Source organism: Phacochoerus africanus, chromosome 2, assembly GCF_016906955.1.
Source record: "Phacochoerus africanus isolate WHEZ1 chromosome 2, ROS_Pafr_v1, whole genome shotgun sequence".
NCBI classification, from domain to species: Eukaryota; Metazoa; Chordata; class Mammalia; order Artiodactyla; family Suidae; genus Phacochoerus; species Phacochoerus africanus.
In genome coordinates this window covers 253,236,645-253,244,269 of record NC_062545.1, presented here as the reverse complement: position 1 = coordinate 253,244,269, position 7,625 = coordinate 253,236,645, and the positions used below count along the sequence as shown (strand labels likewise).

Genomic DNA, 7,625 nt, shown 5'->3' with positions numbered 1-7,625 from the left:
TTAATCATATGCCCATCAATATCCTTATTTAATCTTGACAGTCCTATGAAGTGAGTACCATAATCCCAGTGAGCAAATAGGCAGGGAGGTTAGGGACTTCTTGTCACACTTGTCAGTGGAGGATCTGAGATTTGAACCAAGGGGTCTAGAGCCCAAGTACATATTCTGAACCACTACACTGCCTCTCAGTGGAACAATCCAAATAACTAGTAAAATGATGGGCCCTTACCTGGGTTTCTTTCCACATCTAAAATCAGGATGCTGATAAATTCTCCAAATAATTGAATGTCTATTACATGGCAAGCACCCTGCTAGGCTAGGGAAACAACTGTGTACACCTTTCTCATAGAACCAACATTCTGGAGAGGCAGGCAAAATAATGTTTAGATTGCAGTACATCCTTTGATGCCAGAAACAAACAAATAGGCACAGTAATTGAGAATTACAGGGAAACCTGCTTGGGAAGGAGTGATTCTGTGAGGTGACTAAGCTAAGATCTGATGATTAAGGGAAAAAAAAAAAAAGACCAGAAAAGAGCCAGGGACTCTTTCCAGCAGAGAGAAGAACATGCAACAAGGTGAAGTCCTGAAAGAACTTGGTACATTATAGACCCATCAAGCAAAGCATGAAATAGAGCCAGATAGTGGGCAGCACCCAGTCATCCAAAGCCTTCCTTGTTGTAAGTGCAAAGGGAAGCCATTGAAGGGTAAGCCAGAAGTAATGTGCTTGGATGTTAAGAGCTTGTTTTGGCAGCTCTCTGGAAAATGGTTTGGAGAGGGAGGTGAGAAACTGGAAAACAAGTTAGGCTCTGACATTTACCGAGGCCAGAGATGATGACAACTGGAATTGGGGGATGGCAGAGAGGTGGTAGAAAGGGAATAAACTGTTGACTTTTTAACATCCAAGTAAAGACAATCCAAAGGTTTCTGGAAGTAGCTAGTAGAATTCCTCTTCTAGAGCAGGTACCAGGGTTTTGGTTTGAGCAGCTAGGTAGTTGGGGTGCCATGTAATGGGGTAAGGATTAGAGGAAGTGGGTCAGGTTCTCTCCGGACATATAAAGACACATGTTGGTGGTGTACATTTAAGATGAATGATGTCATGCAGATGGGTTCTAGTGTAGAATGGAATAGGATGAAAGCCTGCAATATAGACGGTTCTTAAGAACAGGGCTGTGTGAGATCACCCAGGAAGAGAATCCAGAGCAAAGAGGGCCCAAGATACCCTGATGAGTGCCCAACATTTAGAGACCAAGGAAAATGGGAACCAATAAAGGAGATGTAAAGGAAGCCAGAGAAGAAGGATGAAAACCAAAAGAGGGTTTTATCCCAAAAGCGAAAAGGACGTTTCAAAAAGGAAGGTATGTCAATTATCAAATGCTGTTATGAGACCAAGATGACAGGAAAACAAAATGGAGCGTGTGACAATTCTTATGGAAGGATAGGGATAGAAGCAAGATTAGTGATAACTGAAGAGTTGACCCAAAATCACTTCATACCATCCTAAAGGAAGTATCAATTGTGAAGAAATATGTCCAAAGATGATTGGTACAGAATTACTTACGGAAGAACAAAATTTGATCTCTGTCAATAGAGAAATGATTAAATCCAACATGATAGATCCTTTCTAGGTAATATAGAATAAGGAGCTATTAATACTGAAATAAAATTTCAGTCACTGAGTGAAAAAAGTTACAGAATGTGAACAATTCAGAACAGTACAATTTCATTTGTATTAAACATAAGACATGTTAGGTATCTATAGGTAAATATGTGTATACATTAGCATAAGAAGATCTTGAAAGAAACATTTTTAACTAGTCACAGCGACTTCTAGTGAGGAGGGTAGGTAGAGATGGATGGTTTTTAGTTTTATTCATATATGTTTGGATTTTTCATAACAAGGTGCTTATGCATTGCTTACAAGTTAAGAATGTTTAAGTAGATAGAAAGGGAAGCAGATTCTGTAGAACTCATGCAAAAATTTCTCTAAAGTAGAGCTGAGGAAGGGTTAATGGGCATTTTTTGTGTGAGACAGTGGGTTTTCCAGTATGCTAATGGAAATGATACATAAGTAGGGATGAACTTTATGGGGGAAAGGATACCTGAAAAAGGGAATGAATCCCTTGTGTGGCCAAGAAGGAATGAGATTCAGAGCACACTGGGAGAGACTAGTCCCAGATAAAAGGAAAGTCATGAAGACCTGGATATATAAAGCAACCTTATTTGAGATAAATAAATACAGTGATGCAATAATAGTAGATACCAGACAAGTAGAGAGCAGACAAAATACGGCTGCATTGGCCTCTAATGACATATTAGACCAGACAGACCTGACATGTGTAACATTCCATCCAACAACAGCATACACATTCTTAAAGGGCACGTGGAATATTCTCCAGGATAGATAACATGCTAGGCCGCAAAACAGACCTTGGTAAAATTTTAAGACTGAAATACTGAATTTCCCATTGTGGCTCAACAGTAACAAACCCAACTAGTATCCATGAGGATGCAGGTTCCATCCCTGGCCTTGCTCAGTGGATTAAGGATCCAGTGTTGCCTTGAGATCTGGGCAGGTCATAGATGCAGCTTGGATCCTGCATTGCTATGGTAGTGGTATAGGCCATTGGATACAGCTCAAATTCAACCCCCTAGCCTAGGAACTTCTATATGCTGCAGGTGCAGCCCTAAAAAGACAAAAAACAAAAACAAAAAAAACCCCTGAACTCCTTTCAAGCATCTTTTGACCAAAATGATATGCAACTAATAATTACTAGAAGAAAACTGGAAAATTCACAAATATCTAGAGATTAAACAACATACATTGACCACCAATGGAACAGACAAAAAAATACCTTGCGACAAAGGAAAATGGAAATACAACATATAAAATCTTGTGGGATGATGCAAGTCCATAGTGAGAAATGCCCACTTCAAAGAACAAGAAAGATTTCAAATAACCATATGCCTCAAATAAGGAATAAATCCAGTGTTAGTTGGGAGAAGAAAATAAAGAGCAGAAATAAATGAAAGAGACCAAAAAGACAATAGCAGAAAAAAACCAAGAGCTGGTTCTTTGAAAAGATAAATTGACAAATCTTTATCTAAACACATTAAGAAAGGAGAACTCAAAATCTCCCTACAAATGCAAGTCCAGGACTACATGGCTTCACAGGCAAGTTCTACCAAACATACAAAGAACCTATACCCATCCTTCTTAAACTTTTCCAAAAGATTGAAGAAGAAGGAGCACTCCCAAAGACATTCTATGAAACCACCATCACTGTAATACCAAAACCAAAGATGTTACAAAAAAAGAAAATTATAGGCCAGTATCTTCGTGGAATATAGATGCAAATATTCCCAACAAAACTTTAGCAAACTGAATCCAACAGCACATAAAAAAGATCATACACCAGGACCAAGCAGGATACATCCCAAGTTCACAAGGATGGCTCAATATACTCAAATCAATCAATGTCATACACCACATTAACAAAAGAAAAATTAAAAAACTACATCTCATCTCAATAGATGCAGAAAAATTATTTGACATGATCCAACATCCATTCATGATTAAAACTCTTACCAATGTGGGTATAGAGGGAACATCTCAACAACATAAAAATGATTAATGGCAAACCCACACCCAATATAAAACTCAGAGGCAAAAAGCTGAAAGCCTTTCCTCTAAAATATGGAACGAGTTCCCGTCGTGGCGCAGTGGTTAACGAATCCGACTAGGAACCATAAGGTTGCAGGTTCGATCCCTGGCCTTGCTCAGTGGGTTAAGGATCTGGCATTGCCGTGAGCTGTGGTGTAGGTTGCAGACATGGCTTGGATCCCGCATTGCTGTGGCTCTGATTTGACCCCTAGCCTGGGAACCTCCACATGCCACGGGAGCAGCCCAAGAAATGGCAAAAAAATAAAAAGGCAAAAAATAAAAATAAAAAGACAAAAAAATAAAAATAAAATGTGGAACAAGACAAGTATGCCCACTCTCACCACTTTTATTCAACATAGTATTGGAAGTCCTAGCCACAGCAATCAGACAAACAAAAGAAATAAAAGGTATCCAAATTGAAAGAGAAATGTGAAATTATTACTCAATGCAGATGACATGATAACTTACACAGAAAATCCTAGGGACTTCACACAAAACTATTCAAACTGATAAACAAATTCAGCAAAATAGCAGGATACAAGATTAACATTCAGAAGTCGGTTGCATTTCTGTATAATAACAATGAAATATTAGAAAAGGAATATCTAAAAAATACCTTTTAAAATCACACCCAAGAAAAATTATATACCTACAGATAAACCTGACCAAGGAGGTGAAAGACTTATACATTGAGAACTATAAAACATTAATCAAGAAAATGAAAGAGGATCCAAAGAAATGCAAAGACATCCCATGCTCCTAATTGGAAAAATTATTAAAATGGCCATACTACCCAAAGCAATTTACAGGTTTAATGCAATCCCTATCAAGTTATCCATGACATTTTTCCCACAACTAGAATAATCCTGAAATTTATATGGAACCATAAAAGACCCAAAATTGTCAAAGCATTCTGAGGGAGAAAAAAGCAAACAAAAAACAAAGCAGGAGGCATTAACTCTCCCAGACTTTAGACAATATTAGAAAGCTACAATAATTAAGACAGTGTGGTACTGGTACAAAACAGACATATGGATCAAGGAACAGAATAGAGAGCCCAGAAATAAACCCAGAATCCTATAGTCAATCAATCTTCAACAAAAGAGGCAAGAATATAACATGGGAAAAAGTCTCTTCATCAAGTGGTGCCGAGAATACTGGACAGCTCTATGTAAATAAATGAAACTGGAATATGCACACACACCATGCACAAAAATAAGCTCAAAATGGCTTAAGGACTTAAACATGACACATTAAACTCCTAGAAGAGATCATAAGCAAAACATTATCTGACCTAAACTGCACAAATGTTCTTAGGTCAGTTTCCCAAAGCAATAGAATTAAAAATATATAAGCAGATGGGACCTAATCAAACTTATAAGCTTTGGCACAGCAAAGGAAACCATAAAAAAAGAAATAAATAAGAAAAGACAATCTATGGAATGGGAGAAAATAGTTGCAAATGATGCAACCAAGAGGGCCTAATCTCCAAAATGAAAAAACTCAGAACTCAATGACAGGAAAAAAAAAAAATCAAAAAATGGAAAGATGACCTAAACAGACATTTCTCCAAACACATATGGATAACTCATAGGCACATAAAAGGATGCTCAACATCATTAATTATTAGAGAAATGCAAACTTAAACCACAATGAGATACCACCTCACACCAGTCAGAATGGCTATCATTAACAAGTCTACAAATAACAATGCTAGAGAGGGTGTAGAGAAAAGAGGACTCTCCTACAGTGTTGGTAGGAATGTAAATTGTAATGACCACTATGGAAAACAGTACAGAGGTACCCCTGAAAATTAAACAGAATTACCACATGATCCAGCAATCCCACTCCTTGGCATATATCCAGACAAAACTATAAATCAAAAGATACATGCACTTATGTTCCCAACAGCACTATCCATAATATCCAAGACATGGAAGCAACCAAAATGTCCATTAACAGATGAATGGATTAAGAAGATGTGGTACGTTTATACAATGGAATACTACTCAGCCATAAAAAGATGAAGGAATGGGATGGAATGGGAGTTTGGAATTAGTAGATGCAAACTATTACATTTAGAATGGACAAGCAATGGGGTCCTACTCTATAGCACAGGGAACTATATCTAGACTCTTGGGATAGACCATGATGGAGAAATGTAAGAAAGGAAATGTGTGTGTGTGTATATATATATATATACACACACACACATATATATATATATGTTTATGTATGACTGGGTCACTTTGCAGTACAGCAGAAACTGGTACAATATTGTAAATCAAGTATACTTTAATAAATAAAAAACCAAAAACATAAAAAAGTGGGATTCCAGGAATGCAAGAATGATTTAATATCTACAAAAATCAATGTGATATATACCACATTAACAAAATGAAGATAAAACATATGATCATCAATAAATACAGAAAAAGCATTTGACAATATTCAAGATCCATTTATGATAAAAAAAATTCTCCACAAAGTGTGGAGAGAACATACCTCAATATAATAAAGGCTACATAGGACAAAGCCCACTGCTAACATTATACTCTATGGCCAACGGCTGGTCAGGAATAAGACAAGGATGACCCACTCTCACCACTTTTACTCAACATCATACTGGAAGTCTTCAGCAAGAACATTTAGGCAAATAAATAAATAGCATCTAAGTTGGAAGGAAAGAAGTAAAACTATCATTATCTGTTTATGACATTATATATAGAAAATCCTAAAGACTCCACTTTAAAAAAAAAACTATTAGAACTTCTGGAGGAGAGTGATGAAGATGGCAGAGGAGTAGGATGTGGAACTTACCTCCTCCCACAAATACATCAAAAATACATCTACATGTGAAAAACTCTCACAGAACATCTACTGAACACTGGCAGAAGACCTCAGTCTTCTGAAAGGGCGAGAACATTGCCACATAACTAGATAGTACAAAAGAATAAAGAGAAAAAAAATAGAGAAAAGAATCAGGACGTGATCTACACCCTGGGAGGGAGCTATAAAAGAGGAAAGGTTCCTGCACACTGGGAAGTCCTCTCACCAGCAGGGAAATCAGCCAGGATGGAGGGGGAGATTTGGGGCCTCTGAAGAGAGCACAACAACCAGTCTGTGGAAGGCAAAATGGAGAAAGATCTGAATAGATGGTTAGTGCTACCACCCTGTGCTCCCCAGTTTGACTGCTGGTGCAAGGCAGGGGCTGGGTGCTGAAGCTTGGGCTTCAGAGGTCCAATCTAGAGACAAGACTGGAGGTGGCTGCATGGAGTCAGTCTGAAGGTGCTGCAGTGTGGTGCAGCTGCAACCAAGGGTGTATACAGAAGAACCTGGGCCTGCCAGAGAGGCAAGGAACAATTGTTAGATCGTGGGGGATGTGAGGAAAGGGGCAGGACTGCTGTAGGATCATCTTTCCCCATGCATGCTCTCTGAAAACAAGACACCACCTACGCAAGCTCCAGGGGTGGGCACCAGCCACCATTCCTATTGCAGGCTCCAGAGGTGGGCATAGGTCACTGCCACTGAAAGACTTGCAAGTAGGCACCAATGTCTGTTCCCAGCATCCTGTACCCAAGAAGTGTGTATGGGCCATCATATCTGCACACACATATCAAGGAGATAATGGCCAGCACATACTGAGGAAAGAGGTAGAAGGCATCCATACTAAAACAGCCCTCACACCAAAAATATTAAACCCACACAAGCTATGCAGGGACACTCCTCCATATAAATAGCTCTCCAAGACTACAGTAGATACTTCTTCAAAATTCACAGAATAAGAGAAATAGAGGTAAATTGAAGAAGCAGAGAGCCCAGTCCTAGGTAAAAGACCAAGAAGATCTCCCTGAAGGCACAATGAAACAAACCTCTTCAGTCCAATAGACACTGAGTTCAAAAGGAGATAACGAAAATACTGACAGAATTAAGAAAGATTTTCAGGAGCTCCCATTGAGGCA

General features: G+C 38.5%; 1 long non-coding RNA gene across 2 annotated transcripts in view; it reads right to left on the bottom strand.

The window, feature by feature from the left end:
* Positions 1 to 7,625, bottom strand: part of LOC125120234 (uncharacterized) — a 55,197-nt gene that overhangs the window by 8,691 nt on the left and 38,881 nt on the right. The gene's annotated exons all lie outside the window — the stretch shown is intronic.